A 21,092-nucleotide genomic window follows, 5' to 3' on the forward strand; every position below is an offset into this window, starting at 1 on the left:
TCAGTTTTAACTGTGGCGGGAATGCTCAGAGCTTAAAAAGAAGCCAGGCTACCACAGTAGGAAGAGAGGTCAAAGTGTCAAGTCCAGAGTTACAAATGTTAAACTAAGACGGACTAGCTGAGTAGCGAAACGTGCATGCAAGGGCAGCATGAAAAAGGATTAGTTTTGTTGTTGCGGTCTCGTGTGTGTGCGTGTGGAGACGCGGAACAGAAGAACTGCAATCAAACATGGAACAAAAGCTTGAAAACAATCTCGGCAGGATAAAAGAAATCGGGGAGAGTCAACACAGGAGTAGATGCCGTTTGGAAACAAGGAGACAAACGTGAGTCGTTGGCACTATTTGTATGGACTGTTTTAGGCTCAGTGCGAGTGCAGCGCTGAGTGATTCAGATATTTTTAAACAGGACTGCAGAACCGTGTGTAGTAAGGGAAGGAGCTGTGGACTGTGTTTGTTATTCCCATGCGTGTGTGCTATCATTGGGAAAAATAACAAACAACCTGAAATATCAAATATCAAAGAGAAATAACTGAAAATATAACAATTGCTAAGTGTGCTGGTTTATACACCAGCACGAGAATTATTTATTTGTATGGCAAAAGTGCCCTTTTGTTTTGTAAGTGTTTTGTCTTGTTTAAAAACGTATTTAATAAAAGAGATGAACGCCGTAGTGTTTCAGTTTTGCCCCGCTACTTCCTGGAGTTGAGTCTGTGTTTCTGGTCTGACATCACCCCTGCAAAGCCATCACTATCACAGCTTCTCAGAGAAAATATATTGTAGACCCAGGCTAATATAATCACACAAAAAGTTGATGTTATATATAAAACAGCATCTCTTTTAATACACATATAGACTTGTAGCAAAGATCCTGTGAACTTTGGTTCGCCTGACTTTTTAGAGAAAGGAGGGGTTGAAAATGAGAACCATGAGATCATGTTCCAATATTTTGGAAAGGCGTTGTATCCAATTAATTTTAAATGTTTTTTATATAACTCAAATTAGTTTTAAAAAGGAGTTGACGGGATTATTTTAGAATATATCATTAACTCAAAGATAAGAACTGTCAAGGCAGATTGATGATTAGATTTAATTGGGACTCCTGATGTATTCAATGGAGGGAAAATCCTATGTAAGCCCAGAGCAAGACTCCATTTGGAACCATTGAACTTGATCTTGCAAGCTGACGTGGTCCATGCTCTGAGTGTCTCTGAAAAACTGATTGCTGTTTGATCAAAGTCAGAAGTCTGACTTTTGAAGAGTCAGTTCTTATACACTACACTTCCATATACTAGAAGGTAAGCATATATTTAAATGTATCTTTTATATTTGATGCATTGCTATAAGGTATAGAAATTATGTGATAACCTGAATAATCTAGAATGTAGCTGTGGGTGCTCCTAGCTTTTTGCATGACTAGCCTTAAGGCTAAATTAATAACCATATTTGTATTACTGTATTTTGAAGTACTAATGCTGTTAAACCTGATTGCTTATTACTTGAGATTTACGGTGGTCTGAGCAACCAATCCACTTTTTTTAAAGCATTTAATAAACCGAAAGGGCACTACTGCGCTGATTTGTTAAAACTTCATATTAAATAAGTGTGTGATTTTCTTGATTATTAAAAAGTTGTCTGGACACATAGCATGCCCAGAGCACAGACACAACCACTTACAGGAGTTTAAAGCATTTCTGTCCTCCTTAAATGTCTCCCCTGAGTTTGTGTGTGTATATATAGATAGAGTACATGTAAATCTGACAGTACTGTACCAACAGCGCTAGAAGGGGAGGGAATGTGCTTGCTGTTCACACTTATCTGCGAGCAAAGGGACAGAGTTCATTTGCATGCGAGCTAAAGTTCGTTTTTTTTTTTTTTTTTTGGTCCCTTTCTGTTTTCAGGACTGAGTTTGTTTGTGTTCACAATGCAGTTTGCAAGTGCACTTGGCTCTTTTATGGTGTGTGAATCACACGTTTACAATATCCTGCAAGGCATATTGAAAGATGGGAGCTCCGGTTCTTAATAGCATGTTTTAGATTCTTGCATATTGCTGTGGAAGAAAGCACTGGGGGAGCACTTTGCTAATTTAATGAATACATTTCTTGAATGCCTACAGGAGAATGCAGTTTAAACAATTCTGCACGGTTCTCCTAATGTCAACATTAAATGGTAATGACTAGAATTTAATGAGTGAGAATGAATACAATTGCAATAATAAAAATGGAAATCATGAACTTGCATACTGATTGCAATTATGGTGCCCCATAATGTTTACTGCCCTGTCATAAATTAAGCCCTATTTGTTGTCTAATTTATCGCACCTCAGTAAAGGAGTACGGGTAAGTATTTTAAATCCAACAAACAGATGGGTAAGAAACGTGCAGATTCTTTCTTACACCAATTATTTACTAGCCACATTAATAATACTATTAATTAAAAAAAAAAAACGCAAATTAATCAACAGATCACACCTAAAATTTAGGGTTACTGTATAATAAACTGATTCCTACAGGTAATTTTCCTTGCTCTATGAGAATTTTTAATGCAAGTAATTCATCCATGATTAATTGCCTGTATAGTGAATTGTAACAGGGGAGATCTGTGCTGACTGTCTGGCGCATGCGTGGTACTTCAGGAAGGGGGCAGAAGCCTCGTAGATCCGCCTGTCAGTCATGGCAGTGACACGGAGAGGTGGGGAAGAGGGTGTGTTGGATTTCCCTCTCTCTGAGTGACTGAGAGGTGGGCCGGGGGGGGGGGGGGTTGCTGACCCAATAAGATAATGCTCTGTTGTTCCCACAGCCTGCCCCTCTAAGATGGAAAACGAGCCAGCAGGAGCGCCGGAACATGCACAGTCGGAGAGGAATGAGAACAAAACAAGATAAAAAGAAAGAAAAGGGATTTTTTTTTTTGAACCCTGGAAAGTATCCACATGGCAGGGTGAGGGAACGGGTGAGCGTAGGACGGAGACCCGGGCCGTGCGGATAGCGACGGTCGGGGTAACGCTGCAAAGTGCAGCACCTATTTTGTAGTTTGTTAGTGTTTTGTTTTCTCCTTTCCCTTTTGTACCTTCTGTTCTGGATGATTATTTGTGGCACTTGCATGTGCACCAAAGGTGACCAAGTAACCTGCTAATACCATCGTTGGTAGAAGCAGTACCACAGTGCCACCTTGTGGTAAAGAATAAATCAGGCACCCAAGTTGTGTTGAGAACTCCCACCACCCTTCCACATGAATGAATATTAAACCTTGAAAATAATCCTGGGTTCATATCTTGGTGAAAGATAAAATATTTAATAACAAACAGTAGCTGTACTTTCTTTCATTTCAGTTTATTCCTGCATAACCTATTTGTATTTGCATGGACATACACTGGAGCTAAACAGTGCCTACTTGTCACAATTAGACATCCAAAGGTATAAAAAGGGTGTTTGTTTTATAGATGGTAGAATTCTTTGATTACACATAGATGTAATAATTACTAAAATGTTTCCTTTGGTCTAAGTCTTGATTGCTGATCGATTAATTCTTTGCTTGCTTACTTGCATAATTTTACTAGATGCTCACTGTAAACCGTTTGAGAACTAAAATGTGCATTCATTTAAATGTGTTTTTTTTTTTTTTCTTAACACAGCTGAAGTTTGTTTAAATGGATTTTGTGGTCCCAGTTCAGTGCGTTACCCAGCCCTGATATCGGAGAGGGAAAGGACTGATTTGGGTCCATGTTGTGGTTAAGAGAAGGCAGAATGGTGTGAACAATATGTAAGGCTCCCAGCCCTTGGGTTTTGTATTCTCTGTTCTGTTATTATATATATTTAATAAAATACAATTAATTATAGCTCTTTGTGCAGGTGTCTGTGTTTTGTTTATCTTTTTATAAAAATGTGTTTAAATTTGTGTGTCTGGATGCAGTGTTTATTTTGTCAATAGATGGCAGCTTTAGTTTAATGTATTGCAGTGCACTCATAGTAACCTGTATACAGCACTATTTGCAGGTCTCAAATAACATGACCTTGGCTTGTATTGCAACATGTTCATACGCTCCAGAAATCTGCAGGTACAAGTCAATGGGCCTGTGACAGGGTGGCTGTGCGGTGACGTCAGGTCAGAAGCAGGAAGGGAAACACTCTGACACCAGGGAAGTACTGCAGTTCAAAATAAAGACGCGGCGGCGCAGTTTATTTAAATAATACAAAAATAAAATAAATATTTTAAACACAAAACACAGTGCTCACAGAGCAAAATAAAGTTTCAAACAAAATCACGAACACAAAACCCTCTCCTGACCCCATCGCCCCAGGGCAAAGGTGGGCCCCCTCAGAGTCGAAAGGGCCAAGCTCAGGCCCCCCATTAAATGTAATGTCCCTGACTGCAGGTCTAATTGCCCCCCCCCCCCCCCCCCCCCCCCCCCATGTAGTGGATGAAGTCCAACCCCAAGATGCATGGGTCCTGCACCTCCGTAACCCAGACGGGGTGGTGTATCGTTCTCCCTACCACCTCTGTCACAAACCTCCCCTTTCCCAGCATGGGAGCCACCTCTCCTGTCACGGTGTACAGTCGTCGGTTCCAGCTTGGCTCCGGCAGGCAACACATCTGGGCAAACTAGTGTGACCGTGGACCCTGAGTCTATCAGGGTGTTGCAAGGAACTCCCTCAATCTTGATGAAGGTGTGGCAATAACCTCCCACAGAGGTCTGCCACACTACCAGGGCAGGCGTGTGAGGGTGGCTGTCGGTAGCTCCTGGATGGGGCGTGGTCCCATCCCCTCGGCTTGGCGGTTGGACCCGAGTCATAGGCGGATTGAAGGCCTGGTGGAACTATCTCTTACCCCGGTCCCTGTTGGTTTCCCTGCTGCTGGGAGTTCTGGAGTGGAGAAGCAGCCCCAGCCACGGGGCAGAAGCACTGGATGTGGCCTGGCTTGTCACAGACCCAACACAGCCGTGTGCGGGGCTCAGCCGCACGGGTGGGTGGCCATGAGTGCCATCTTCAAGAGCGCTACCATTTCAGAGGCCCATACAGGAGTGACATCATCCTCAGCTCTTTCAGAAACCCAGGTCTGGCGTGCATGGACCAGGGGAAGGCTGGGTTTTTCTCCCACTTGCCCTCCTCTAGCATGGCCTCTATCCTTTGGGCGTGGGCCAGGGCGAGCTCTAGGGAGATTGGAGCAGCAATCCGGACCTGTTGGCACTGGGCTTTGGGGGTTAAGCCTCGGTTAAAGGCCTCGGTTAAAGGCCTCGGTGGCCAGTTCATCCTGAGCCGCAGGTGTAAAGCTGGAGTATCCCTACCGGGCAAGATACTGCACGTCTGCAACCAGCACACCCAGTTTCTCTCCCATCTGCCAAAAACGAGTTGCCATGGTTTGGTGCAGAGCAAAAGCAGGTTCAACCCCTCCATAGCGGGGTTCCAGAGCAGTAACAATAGCCTGGTAATCTGTCGGCTCTTCAGCTTCCACGTCTAGCAGGGCTTGTAGTGCCTCCCCTTCTAGCGCTGCTGCCAGTTGACCGGTCTTTTCGAGTAGGTCCCAGCCATTGGCCAGCGCTACCATCTGAAATTTGGCCAGGTAGGCCTCCCACGGAGATTGCCCACTGTAGTGCCCCGCCTTGACCACACTTCCCCCCCAGGCCTCCTCTCCGGCCCACCTCTCTCATTGCTCCACACACTGTTGTGATCGGCACAACACCCATCTCGAGGTTTATCTAAACCTACATTTACACTCAGACATTCATCCAATTTGTTTATCACAGTCTTGAACTCAGCAGATGATGCATCAATGACAGGCTCTATTTTTTTAAATGTATCTGGATCCAAGCAAGCTATTAGTAGTGTCTTAACCCTATCAGTCCATCCCTCTAAGCTGGCCACTATTATAAATGTATTCCAGTCGGCCTTACCAGAAAAATGGAGCGGAGTGTAGGTCCCTTTGTTTATATCTTCACCAAGATGTCCGCCGTCCTCCTTCTTGAATGACGTCATTGTCTTTTCTGGCCGCTGTGCAGATCCCCAGCCCGGCGCTATCTTGCTGCTCCACCACTGGTGTCTCGTCTGAACTCCAGTCCACTTGTCTGAGGCCCTGTGGCAATGTGCCCCACCCCTGTGTGCATTTGTGTGTTATATGTTGTATGTTGCGTGTGTTAATGCTGGTGTATAGAGATGGCTGCACGGGATATAAATGGGTGTGTGCAGCACGAGTTATTTAAGATGTAGAATTGTATTTAGGCACGAGGATGGCACATCACTTCACGTGCATTTAAAGTATTTAATATGTGAGCACGAGGTTGCACATAATTAATTCACGTGCTGGGATTCAAGTGAATAATTAATTGGTAATTGAATCCCGGCACAACAGTATATATAGATGCACGTTTTACTCACTCGGGGTTGTGTGTTCGGTGAGTGGAGAAGGAGGTAAAATAAAATATAACAAAAAGAATAATAATAATAACTGTTTGACTCACCGTGTTTGTTTGTCTGTCCGTCCACCGTTTGTTTAAGCGTTAGTCCGTTTTGTTTATCTGTTTTATTTGGCCTCAAGCGCCGTGTCCTGTGTTTTGTTTTGTTCAAACCTTTTATTTTACAATAAAACGGCGCAAGCAAGCGCATTTACCGTCTGTCTGTGTACTCCTTTCTGGTCTGATGTAACCATTAGAGCCTGCTTATCACAGGCCCTCTCATAGCAGCTCGATCTCCTCCTGAAAGCTGTCTCCCTCTGCCATCTCCCGGCCACTCCTCTGTCGCAGTTGCGATGCCAACTCGTCCTGCAGCTGCGGTTTCCCTGTACCAGCGTTCAGCTCTGCCCGCGCCTCCATCTTGTTGAACAGCGTGGATTCTTCATCCCATTTCTGACACCAATGTGATGACTCGAGCTCTCAACAGGATGGATGACACTGGAGACAAGGTGTGCAGGGCTAAATGACAGTAGTGTATTGCTTTGAACAGAACTCAATACTGTCCCGAGTCCCTGTTTGGGCCAGGACCACGCCACAAAAGTAACAAACTCCCCTGTCGCTGTCTGAAGTGTAGTTCCCCCTCCGTTCCTTACGCACTCCCGACCTCAACACAGACCTCCAGCCTCTCACTCTCTCATCTGTCACACTGGAGATTATGTAACCTCAGACTCACTCTGTTGCTCTGTGAGTCAATCTTGTTATCTGTCTCGCACACTGTCTCGTCCACTCTCTCTCCCCCCGGTTTCGTGTGTCCCAGGTATTTATACCCCTGCTGCTCCTGCGTCCTTGTCCAGTCCGGCCAATTGCAGCTCTCCCTTGCATGCACACACACACACACACACACCATATCTAGGTGGCGTGGTCTGAACCTTAACAATACACAAAACACCAAAAGCACAGGACACACAAACAGGACAAACAACCAGGACAACACAAAAGACCAACAAGGTCCCCTTTCAGTTGGCTGGGTCGCTACAGTATTAATAAAAAATTATTGTTTAACGTTGCTGCACAAATATTGTTTAATCTTTTAATTAATTTATATTTGTTATTTAGTCATTAGAAACAGTATAATGTGTAGAATGTATAATTGTGTATAAATGTACTGATTTAAAATATAGATTGCTATAATAACAGACATCTCACTGGTATGTATGTTCTCATCACTTGATATAACCTTTAAAGGAACAGCATCTCACTAAAATGCTGCATTTGAATAGTTAATCTTTTCATTGCTTCTACAGTTCAGCTGCACACTGGCAATGGGAGCAGTGGAGATGGTCCTGAAGCTAATATGTTTAATACAAATATATCATTGTAGATTTTACAAGCACAAGAGAAACACAACATATACTATATACAGTCTATCTAAACAGCTTAAAATGAGTTAAATAGCTTCTCATTATCTTCCACAAGAATCGAAATATGCATCATATCTGTAGCACCTGCTCCACTTTCAGCTTGACTGAACCAATTCAATTCAAACAAATTAATGGTCAATAAATATATATATGTGTTAGATTTTTTTTATATATATATATATAATATATATATATATATATATATATATATATATATATATATATATATATATATATTATAATCAGTCGAAGCTATTTCTGTTCCGAAGTTCAAAAGTGTGTTTTTCACCATCATTCAACAGCTTTTTGTTTCCTTTTTGAATCTGGGAGTAAATGGAGGCACACAGTTTGCTGCCTGTATGTCAAAGGTACATTTTACATGTACATGGAGTGGATTTACCCTTTCTGTCCACTTTATTAGCAGCTGTCTGGCCCATTGGATCTGGCATCGCCATGATGTAGGGCATGTTCTCCTGGTATATCCTGGATCCCTTGATTACTGAACAAATGCTGTAGGTTACTTAAGCACTGCTGCAGATCAAGTGCACCCAACAATGCTGCACTTGTACCCTGATGCAGATGATAATGCACCCATGCACCGTGCCAGAAGCAGGGGCAGGAGCATGACAGAGACTTCAGGCATCTTTCATGGCCAGCACAATCCCCAGATCTCAATGATAAATGATGCATTCATCACTCCAGCTTGTTGAGTCTATGTCACGCCAAGTCAATGCTGTGATTACTGCAAATGTTTTCCAACTCGATACAGGGTGCAGGTCCTAATAACATGTCAGGGTAAATTAAGTGACAATGAGCAACCTTTCATGTTACTGATGGATCTCATTTTAAATTTACATCCGGCCATGCTTGTTATTTCTGCAGAAGAAATAAAGACCACATGTACATCATAAGACCACAGTAGTGCTCCAATGCACACTATCCTTGCAGCTGTATTTTCAGCTTTAAACCACTTCCTGAGGTGGTCTGAAAACATCTTAAAACAAGCCTGTACAGGGTGGTCAAAGTGTGTGGATGTGTGAATAGGAACATGTGCAGCTCTTCCTCTCTTCATTAGAGGACTAGCTATAGAGATGGAACACATTTACACTGGGCTGCAGACACCAAGTCAGGATATCTACTCTGGCACCTCACCAGGGGTGAATCAGCCTGGAAGACACACAGGTAATTAATGATCCTGGATTTTCTCATATATCTATATACAAATATAAACATGTTTAATATTGATATCTCTGTTTCCGCCCCGTGACATTGCAGTTTATTTTATTTTATTTTATTGATACAGGGAAGGTAATTTTTATATATATATACCGAAGATAAATACTTTACACAAGTTAACGATTCATTCACAGACAATTTCACATACAGTGGTAGCGACTGTTGGGATGATAATCAATAATTTTATAATCTCATGCTAAAAGGGGTTCATAATACAAAATACTGCATTTAAATATTATTGCATTGATTAGTTATTGCGATGACGGCCATATTATGTATTAAAGTACACAATCATAAAAAGACTATAATGAATGCTTGTTTGATCTGTAGAAATATCAACCTGAAGAGAGATTCTGTGAATCTATCCTGCTGACAAATAGACCAAAGCCAGGAAACAACATAGCTGTGCTAGTATCAGATGCCTCACTATTTTCAAAATCTCAATCACACTACTTCTAGCTCAACTCCACATGTTTGAAAACCAAGCATGGATGTGGCACAACCTAGTAAAGCTTGTTTTAATAAATATGTTTTATTTGCCATCCCATGTGTGTAATAACCAAAAGAAAATACCTCCACGGGCAAAATTCCACAAGTTCATAATGCTTAAAGTAGCTGTAATATTTGGTTAATTGACTCCAGAATTCTCAGTAGGTTGTTATAGGTGTTCTTAATGTAAAAATATTCTCACTAGTTTTATCACTAGCCTATTTATACACACATATATATAACTGTATGAAATGAAAATAAATATTCAACAGTTCTTGTTCAATTGTATATTAGAGAAGATTTTTGTACATAAAGGTTGTCATGCTTTCATATATTTTTACTTTCAAATTAATATATATATAGGGACCACAATGAGCATTACACTGACAGGAAACCAAAAATGTTCAGAGTTCAAGGTCAAAATCTCAGAATGAGGATGATGAAGATGAACATGAGTGATAGCTAAAAAAATCTCTAATATGTGTTCCGAGAATTCTCTGCTGGCTGACTTCACCTTTCAAAATACTGCTTCTCTCAACTAATTGTGTAGCACTGACAGTTAACATAACATGCTTGCAAACTGAAGGTTTCAAATCCCACATATACCAGACCTTTTTATATTTATATAAAGAAAGATTTATCTGCAGGCAAATATTCCATTTTAAAACAGAAATAAATAATGTAATATAAATGATATAGATGTCATAATAACAGGTGGAGGCCAATGGTAAGGTAATTGTGTCCTTGTTAGGGCAATTTCTTTCATCGGTGTAAACTGGGAGCTTCCACAGCACAGGGGTTGAATACTTATGCAAGCAAGATATTTCAGTTTTTTATTTTTCTTAAAAATATTTCCCAACATAAAACCAATGTCACCTTACAATAATTGATTTTGAGTTTCAGTGTTTTAAAATAAAATATCAAACAGAATGAAATTTCAATGTACCATTTGTAATTCAGTAATATGAGAGAATTGGTCAGGGGTCTGATTACTTTTGCAAGGCACTGTATATATACAGTGGCTCTCAAAAGTATTCACCCCCCTTGGACTTTCCAACATTTGTGTTACAACATGGAATCAAAATGGATTGAATTAGGAGTTTTTGCCACTGATCAACACAAAGTCCATAATGTCAAAGTGAAAAATAACAAATACAAAACAGAAAATAATTGATTGCATAAGTATTCACCCCCTTGAGTCAATATTTGGTAGAGGCAGCAATTACAGCCATGAGTCTATTTGGACAAGTCTCTACCAGCTTTGCACATCTGGACACTGCAATTTTTGCCCATTCTTCTTTGCAAAATTGCTCAAGCTCCATCAAGTTGGATGGGAACCTTTGGTGAACAGCAATTTTCAACTCTTTCAACATATTCTCAATTGGATTGAGGTCCAGGCTTTGACTGGGCTTGTCCAGGACATTGACCTTTTTGTTTTTAAGCCACTCCAGTGTGGCTTTGGCTTTATGTTTGGGGTCATTGTCCTGCTGGAAGATGAATCTTCTCCCAAGTCCCAGGTCTCTTGCAGACTTCAGCAGGTTTTCCTCCAGGATTTCTCTGTACTTTGCTGCATCCATTTTGCCTTCTATCTTCACGAGCTTTCCAGGCCCTGATGCAGAGAAGCATCCCCATAGCATGATGCTGCCACCACCATGCTACACGGTAGGGATGGTGTTCTCAGGATGATGTGCAGTGTTAGGCTTGCGCCAAACTCCTGTAACTCCTTTAGAGTTGCCATTGGCCTCTTGGTGGCCTCCCTGACTAGTGCCCTTCTCGCCCGGACACTCAGTTTTTGAGGACGGCCTGTTCTAGACAGATTCACAGTTGTGCCATATTCTCTCCATTTCTTAATGGACTTTACTATGCTCCGGGGGATATTGAATGCCTTGGAAATGTTCTTACACCCTACCCCTGATTGATGCTTTTGAAGAACCTTATTCCGGATTTGCTTTGAATGTTCCTTCGTCTTCATGATGTAGTTTTTGTTAGGAACCAACTGTGGGACCTCCTAGACACAAGTGTATTTAACCTGAAATCATGGGAAACACCATATTTGCACACTGGTGGACTCCACTCAACTAATTATCACTTCTAAAGACAATTGGTTACACCAGAGCTTATTTAGATGTGTCATAGCAAAGGTGGTGAATACCATGCAATCAATTATTTTCTGTTTTATATTTGTAATTTAGAACAATTGTAGATTTTATTTTTCACTTTGACATTCTGGACTTATTCTAATTAAATCCATTTTGATTCCATGTTGTAACACAATAAAATGTGGAAAAGTCCAAGGGGGGGGGGGGGGGGGGAATACCTTTGAGAGCCACTGTGTGTGTGTGTGTGTGTGTGTGTGTGTGTGTATAATATATTTTTTAATGAAATACTATTTATTATAGCTCTTTGTGCAGGTATCTATGTTTTGTTCATCTTTGTATAAAAACATGTTTAAATATGTTTGCCTAAATGCAGTGCTTATTTTGTGTCAATTGATGGCAGCTTTAGTTTAATGTATTGCAGTGCACTCATACCTGTATACAGCACTATTTGCAGGTCTCATATTCAATCATGTATTAATGTACTATAACATTGTATTAAAACATGTTAATACGCTCCAGAAATCTGCAGGTACATGTCAGTGGGCCTGTAACATGGGGAGACCTGTACTGACTCTTCTGATATTCAAAGTGCTGCAGGAAGTGTGTTTTTCACCATCATCCAACATTGTTTTGTTTCCTTTTTTAATCTGGGAGTAAATGGAGGCACACAGTTTGCTGCCTGTATATCAAAGGTACATTTTTACATGTACATAGAGTGGATTTACCCTTTCTGTCCACTTTATTAGCAGCTGTCTGCCCCATTGGATCTGGCATCGCCATGATGTAGGGCATGTTCTCCTTGTATATCCTGGATCCCTTGATTACTGAGCAAATGCTGTAGGTTTCTTAAACACTGCTTCAGATCAAGTGCATCCAACAATGCTGCACTTGTACCCTGATGCAGATGATAATGCACCCATGCCCCATGCCAGAAGCAGGGGCAGGAGCATGACAGAGACTTCAGGCATCTTTCATGGCCACCACAATCTCCAGATCTCAATCCAATTGAAGAGATTTGGTGGGAGCTTGAATGATGCATTCATATGTCACATCAAGTCAAGGCTGTGATTACTACAAATGGTTTTGCAACTCAATACAGGGTGCAGGTCAATAACATGTCAGGGTAAAGTAGGTCACAATGATCTACTTTTCATGTTACTGATGGATCTCATTTTAAATTTACATTCAGCCATGCTTGTAATTTCTGCAGAAGAAATAAAGACCACAAATACATGTCCAGACCACAGTAATGCTTCAATGCACGCTGCCCTTACAGCTGTAGTTCAGCTTTAATCCTGAGGTGGTCTGGAAATCTTAAAACAAGCCTACACTGATTGGTCACAATGTGTGAATGTGAAAGTCAGATTCCTCTTAGGAACATGTGCAGCATTAGAGCACTAGCTATGCAGATGGAACACATTTACACTGGACTGCAGACACCAGACCAGGATATCCACTCTGACATCCCACCAGGGGAGAAACAGCCTGGAAAACACAGCTAATTAATGATCCTGCATTTTCTAATATATTGATACAAATATAAAAGTGTTTAATATTTATATCTCTGTTTCCACCCCGTGACATTGCACAGTTTTTTTATTTTATTTTATTGTATTGATACAGGGAAGGTCATTTGTTTTATTGATATAGGGAAGATAAATGTTTTACACAAGTTAACGATTCAGTCACAGACAGTTCCACATGCAGCGGTAGCGACTGTTGGAATGATAATCAATAAATCTATATCACGCTAAAAGGGGTTAATAATACAAAATACTGAATTTATATTATTGCAATGATCAGTCATTGTGATGAGTGACTTGTCATGTAATAACCTACACGATCAAAGAAAGACAATAATGAATGCCTGAAGTGAGATTCTGGAAATCTTTCCCGCTGACAAATAGACCGAAGCTAGGAAACAACACAGCCGTGCTAGTATCATCTACCTCGCTATTTTAAAAATCTCAATCTCGCCACTTCTAGCTCAACTCCAGGTATTTGAAAACCAAGCATGGATGTACTGCCTTGCTGTGTCTGGTTGGTACTCCTTGGACAATCCATTCCCCAGTAGAGTCAAGGTCGTGGTCCCGGGAGACGGCCAAGGGCGAAAAGAGAACATTATTTTATTTGTACTTTGATCATTTCCAGAACTGCTTAAACTTTTTTCATATTTTTGTACTTTGCACTTACCTACGCAGAGCGATCTTTTTGTAATCCTGCCAGGACACGCCTAAGGTCTGCCAGCGTTCTACTTGCTGCTGTCCCAAAGTTCGAGGTCCAGCATCCGGGACCGGAGATACTTACTTACCAGTCAGCGCGGAGGGTCAAGGTCCAGTGCCGGTCTCCAGCGTGCCACGTCGGGGTTCCAGGAACGACGGCGAGAGAGAAAGGAGACACGCGGGGTTTAAAGATAGGCTAAGGGGAATTAACCAGAACCCCTGGGTAGAGGTGGGGGATTGCTGACCCAATAAGATAATGCTCTGTTGTTCCCACAGCCTGCCCCTCTAAGATGGAAAACGAGCCAGCGGGAGCGCCGGACCATGCACAGTCGGAGAGGAATGAGAACAAAACAAGATAAAAAGAAAGAAAAGGGATTTTTTTTTTTTTTTTTAGACCCTGGAAAGTATCCACATGGCAGGGTGAGGGAACGGGTGAGCGTAGGACGGAGACCCGGGCCGTGCGGATAGCGACGGTCGGGGTAACGCTGCAAAGTGCAGCACCTATTTTGTAGTTTGTTTTAGAAGTGTTTTGTTTTCTCATTTCCCTTTGTACCTTCTGTTCTGGATGATTATTTGTGGCACTTGCATGTGCACCAAAGGTGACCAAGTAACCTGCTAATACCATCGTTGGTAGAAGCAGTACCACAGTGCCACCTTGTGGTAAAGAATAAATCAGGCACCCAAGTTGTGTTAAGAACTCCCACCACCCTTCCACATGAATGAATATTAAACCTTGAAAATAATCCTGGGTTCATATCTTGGTGAAAGACAAAAGAGAATATTTAAAATAACAAACAGTAGCTGTACTTTTTCTTTCATTTCAGTTTATTCCTGCATAACCTATTTGTATTTGCATGGACATACACTGGAGCTAAACAGTGCCTACTTGTCACAATTAGACATCCAAAGGTATAAAAAGGGTGTTTGTTTTATAGATGGTAGAATTCTTTGATTACACATAGATGTAATAATTACTAAAATGTTTCCTTTGGTCTAAGTCTTGATTGCTGATCGATTTTAATTCTTTGCTTGCTTACTTGCATAATTTTACTAGATGCTCACTGTAAACCGTTTGAGAACTAAAAGGTGCATTCATTTAAATGTGTTTTTTTTTTTTCTTAACACAGCTGAAGTTTGTTTAAATGGATTTTGTGGTCCCAGTTCAGTGCGTTATCCAGCCCTGATATCGGAGAGGGAAAGGACTGATTTGGGTCCATGTTGTGGTTAAGAGAAGGCAGAATGATGTAAGGCTCCCAGCCCTTGGGTTTTGTATTCTCTGTTCTGTTATTATATATATTTAATGACATACTATTTATTATAGCTCTTTGTGCAGGTGTCTGTTTTGTTCATCTTTTTATAAAAATGTGTTTAAATTTGTGTGTCTGGATGCAGTGTTTATTTTGTCAGTAGATGGCAGCTTTAGTTTAATGTATTGCAGTGCACTCATAGTAACCTGTATACAGCACTGTTTGCAGGTCTCAAATAACATGACCTTGGCTTGTATTGCAACATGTTCATACGCTCCAGAAATCTGCAGGTCAATGGGCCTGTGACAGGGTGGCTGTGCGGTGATGTCGGGTCAGAAGCAGGAAGGGAAACACTCTGACACCAGGGAAGTACTGCAGTTCAAAATAGACGCGGCGGCGCAGTTTATTTAAATAATACAAAAATAAAATAAATATTTTAAACACAAAACACAGTGCTCACAGAGCAAAATAAAGTTTCAAACAAAATCACGAACACAAAACCCTCTCCTGACCCCATCGCCCCAGGGCAAAGGTGGGCCCCCTCAGAGTCGAAAGGGCCAAGCTCGGGCCCCCCATTAAATGCAATGTCCCTGACTGCAGGTCTAATTGCCCCCCCCCCCTCCCCCCATGTAGTGGATGAAGTCCAACCCCAAGATGCATGGGTCCTGCACCTCCGTAACCCAGACGGGGTGGTGTATCGTTCTCCCTACCACCTCTGTCACAAACCTCCCCTTTCCCAGCATGGGAGCCACCTCTCCTGTCACGGTGTACAGTCGTCGGTTCCAGCTTGGCTCCGGCAGGCAACACATCTGGGCAAACTAGTGTGACCGTGGACCCTGAGTCTATCAGGGTGTTGCAAGGAACTCCCTCAATCTTGATGAAGGTGTGGCAATAATCTCCCACAGAGGTCTGCCACACTACCAGGGCAGGCGTGTGAGGGTGGCTGTCGGTAGCTCCTGGATGGGGCGTGGTCCCATCCCCTCGGCTTGGCGGTTGGACCCGAGTCATAGGCGGATTGAAGGCCTGGTGGAACTGTCTCTTACCCCGGTCCCTGTTGGTTTCCCTGCTGCTGGGAGTTCTGGAGTGGAGAAGCAGCCCCAGCCACGGGGCAGAAGCACTGGATGTGGCCTGGCTTGTCACAGACCCAACACAGCCGTGTGCGGGGCTCAGCCGCACGGGTGGGTGGCCATGAGTGCCATCTTCAAGAGCGCTACCATTTCAGAGGCCCATACAGGAGTGACATCATCCTCAGCTCTTTCAGAAACCCAGGTCTGGCGTGCGTGGGCCAGGGCAAGCTCTAGGGAGATTGGAGCAGCAATCCGGACCTGTTGGCACTGGGCTTTGGGGGTTAAGCCTCGGTTAAAGGCCTCGGTGGCCAGTTCATCCTGAGCCGCAGGTGTAAAGCTGGAGTATCCCTACCGGGCAAGATACCGCACGTCTGCGACCAGCACACCCAGTTTCTCTCCCATCTGCCAAAAACGAGTTGCCATGGTTTGGTGCAGAGCAACAGCAGGTTCAACCCCTCCATAGCGGGGTTCCAGAGCAGTAACAATAGCCTGGTAATCTGTCAGCTCTTCAGCTTCCACGTCTAGCAGGGCTTGTAGTGCCTCCCCTTCTAGCGCTGCTGCCAGTTGACCGGTCTTTTCGAGTAGGTCCCAGCCATTGGCCAGCGCTACCATCTGAAATTTGGCCAGGTAGGCCTCCCACGGAGATTGCCCACTGTAGTGCCCCGCCTTGACCACACTTCCCCCCCAGGCCTCCTCTCCGGCCCACCTCTCTCATTGCTCCACACACTGTTGTGATCGGCACAACACCCATCTCGAGGTTTATCTAAACCTACATTTACACTCAGACATTCATCCAATTTGTTTATCACAGTCTTGAACTCAGCAGATGATGCATCAATGACAGGCTCTATTTTTTTAAATGTATCTGGATCCAAGCAAGCTATTAGTAGTGTCTTAACCCTATCAGTCCATCCCTCTAAGCTGGCCACTATTATAAATGTATTCCAGTCGGCCTTACCAGAAAAATGGAGCGGAGTGTAGGTCCCTTTGTTTATATCTTCACCAAGATGTCCGCCGTCCTCCTTCCTGAATGACGTCATTGTCTTTTCTGGCCGCTGTGCAGATCCCCAGCCCGGCGCTATCTTGCTGCTCCACCACTGGTGTCTCGTCTGAACTCCAGTCCACTTGTCTGAGGCCCTGTGGCAATGTGCCCCACCCCTGTGTGCATTTGTGTGTTATATGTTGTATGTTGCGTGTGTTAATGCTGGTGTATAGAGATGGCTGCACGGGATATAAATGGGTGTGTGCAGCACGAGTTATTTAAGATGTAGAATTGTATTTAGGCACGAGGATGGCACATCACTTCACGTGCATTTAAAGTATTTAATATGTGAGCACGAGGTTGCACATAATTAATTCACGTGCTGGGATTCAAGTGAATAATTAATTGGTAATTGAATCCCGGCACAACAGTATATATAGATGCACGTTTTACTCACTCGGGGTTGTGTGTTCGGTGAGTGGAGAAGGAGGTAAAATAAAATATAACAAAAAGAATAATAATAATAACTGTTTGACTCACCGTGTTTGTTTGTCTGTCCGTCCACCGTTTGTTTAAGCGTTAGTCCGTTTTGTTTATCTGTTTTATTTGGCCTCAAGCGCCGTGTCCTGTGTTTTGTTTTGTTCAAACCTTTTATTTTACAATAAAACGGCGCAAGCAAGCGCATTTACCGTCTGTCTGTGTACTCCTTTCTGGTCTGATGTAACCATTAGAGCCTGCTTATCACAGGCCCTCTCATAGCAGCTCGATCTCCTCCTGAAAGCTGTCTCCCTCTGCCATCTCCCGGCCACTCCTCTGTCGCAGTTGCGATGCCAACTCGTCCTGCAGCTGCGGTTTCCCTGTACCAGCGTTCAGCTCTGCCCGCGCCTCCATCTTGTTGAACAGCGTGGATTCTTCATCCCATTTCTGACACCAATGTGACGACTCGAGCTCTCAACAGGATGGATGACACTGGAGACAAGGTGTGCAGGGCTAAATGACAGTAGTGTATTGCTTTGAACAGAACTCAATACTGTCCCGAGTCCCTGTTTGGGCCAGGACCACGCCACAAAAGTAACAAACTCCCCTGTCACTGTCTAAAGTGTAGTTCCCCCTCCGTTCCTTACGCACTCCCGACCTCAACACAGACCCCCAGCCTCTCACTCTCTCATCTGTCACACTGGAGATTATGTAACCTCAGACTCACTCTGTTGCTCTGTGAGTCAATCTTGTTATCTGTCTCGCACACTGTCTCGTCCACTCTCTCTCCCCCCGGTTTCGTGTGTCCCAGGTATTTATACCCCTGCTGCTCCTGCGTCCTTGTCCAGTCCGGCCAATTGCAGCTCTCCCTTGCATGCACACACACACACACACACACCATATCTAGGTGGCGTGGTCTGAACCTTAACAATACACAAAACACCAAAAGCACAGGACACACAAACAGGACAAACAACCAGGACAACACAAAAGACCAACAAGGTCCCCTTTCAGTTGGCTGGGTCGCTACAGTATTAATAAAAAATTATTGTTTAACGTTGCTGCACAAATATTGTTTAATCTTTTAATTAATTTGTATTTGTTATTTAGTCATTAGAAACAGTATAATGTGTAGAATGTATAATTGTGTATAAATGTACTGATTTAAAATATAGATTGCTATAATAACAGACATCTCACTGGTATGTATGTTCTCATCACTTGATATAACCTTTAAAGGAACAGCATCTCACTAAAATGCTGCATTTGAATAGTTAATCTTTTCATTGCTTCTACAGTTCAGCTGCACACTGGCAATGGGAGCAGTGGAGATGGTCCTGAAGCTAATATGTTTAATACAAATATATCATTGTAGATTTTACAAGCACAAGAGAAACACAACATATACTATATACAGTCTATCTAAACAGCTTAAAATGAGTTAAATAGCTTCTCATTATCTTCCACAAGAATCGAAATATGCATCATATCTGTAGCACCTGCTCCACTTTCAGCTTGACTGAACCAATTCAATTCAAACAAATTAATGGTCAATAAATATATATATGTGTTAGATTTTTATATATATATATATATATATATATATATATATATATATATATATATATATATATATATTATAATCAGTCGAAGCTATTTCTGTTCCGAAGTTCAAAAGTGTGTTTTTCACCATCATCCAACAGCTTTTTGTTTCCTTTTTGAATCTGGGAGTAAATGGAGGCACACAGTTTGCTGCCTGTATGTCAAAGGTACATTTTACATGTACATAGAGTGGATTTACCCTTTCTGTCCACTTTATTAGCAGCTGTCTGGCCCATTGGATCTGGCATTGCCATGATGTAGGGCATGTTCTCCTGGTATATGCTGGATCCCTTGATTAATGAAAAAATGCTGTAGGTTACTTAAACAGTGTTGCAGATCAAGTGCACCCGACAATGCTGCACTTGTACCCTGATGCAGATGATAATGCACCCATGCACCGTGCCAGAAGCAGGGGCAGGAGCATGACAGAGACTTCAGGCATCTTTCATGGCCAGCACAATCCCCAGATCTCAATGATAAATGATGCATTCATCACTCCAGCTTGTTGAGTCTATGTCACGCCAAGTCAATGCTGTGATTACTGCAAATGTTTTCCAACTCGATACAGGGTGCAGGTCCTAATAACATGTCAGGGTAAATTAAGTGACAATGAGCAACCTTTCATGTTACTGATGGATCTCATTTTAAATTTACATCCGGCCATGCTTGTTATTTCTGCAGAAGAAATAAAGACCACATGTACATCATAAGACCACAGTAGTGCTCCAATGCACACTATCCTTGCAGCTGTATTTTCAGCTTTAAACCACTTCCTGAGGTGGTCTGAAAACATCTTAAAACAAGCCTGTACAGGGTGGTCAAAGTGTGTGGATGTGTGAATAGGAACATGTGCAGCTCTTCCTCTCTTCATTAGAGGACTAGCTATAGAGATGGAACACATTTACACTGGGCTGCAGACACCAAGTCAGGATATCTACTCTGGCACCTCACCAGGGGTGAATCAGCCTGGAAGACACACAGGTAATTAATTATCCTGGATTTTCTCATATATCTATATACAAATATAAACATGTTTAATATTGATATCTCTGTTTCCGCCCCGTGACATTGCAGTTTATTTATTTTATTTTATTGATACAGGGAAGGTAATTTTTATATATATATACCGAAGATAAATACTTTACACAAGTTAACGATTCATTCACAGACAATTTCACATACAGTGGTAGCGACTGTTGGGATGATAATCAATAATTTTATAATCTCATGCTAAAAGGGGTTCATAATACAAAATACTGCATTTAAATATTATTGCATTGATTAGTTATTGCGATGACGGCCATATTATGTAATAAAGTACACAATCATAAAAAGACTATAATGAATGCTTGTTTGATCTGTAGAAACATCAACCTGAAGAGAGATTCTGTGAATCTATCCTGCTGACAAATAGACCAAAGCCAGGAAACAACATAGCTGTGCTAGTATCAGATGCCTCACTATTTTCAAAATCTCAATCACACTACTTCTAGCTCAACTCCACGTGTTTGAAAACCAAGCATGGATGTGGCACGACCTAGTAAAGCTTGTTTTAATAAATATGTTTTGTTTGCCATCCCATGTGTGTAATAACCAAAAGAAAATACCTCCACGGGCAAAATGCCAGAAGTTCATAATGCTTAAAGTAGCTGTAATATTTGGTTAATTGACTCCAGAATTCTCAGTAGGTTGTTATAGGTGTTCTTAATGTAAAAATATTCTCACTAGTTTTATCACTAGCCTATTTATACACACATATATATAACTGTATGAAATGAAAATAAATATTCAACAGTTCTTGTTCAATTGTATATTAGAGAAGATTTTTGTACATAAAGGTTGTCATGCTTTCATATATTTTTACTTTCAAATT

At 42.1% G+C, this 21,092-nt stretch overlaps 1 long non-coding RNA gene across 2 annotated transcripts; it reads left to right on the forward strand.

The window, feature by feature from the left end:
• On the forward strand, window positions 1-3,830 carry LOC131721258 (uncharacterized). Of its 2 annotated transcripts, none has more exons than XR_009319911.1 (3): window positions 1-322; window positions 2,795-2,944; window positions 3,627-3,830. It is a non-coding gene; the product is annotated as an uncharacterized LOC131721258 (long non-coding RNA). The 2 variants fall into 2 exon arrangements; XR_009319910.1 differs by having other exon boundaries at window positions 2-322; window positions 2,795-2,932.
• Window positions 3,831-21,092: the final 17,262 nt, after the last annotated feature.

The sequence above is a fragment of the Acipenser ruthenus genome, chromosome 48 (genome assembly GCF_902713425.1).
Source record: "Acipenser ruthenus chromosome 48, fAciRut3.2 maternal haplotype, whole genome shotgun sequence".
Taxonomy (NCBI): Eukaryota; Metazoa; Chordata; class Actinopteri; order Acipenseriformes; family Acipenseridae; genus Acipenser; species Acipenser ruthenus.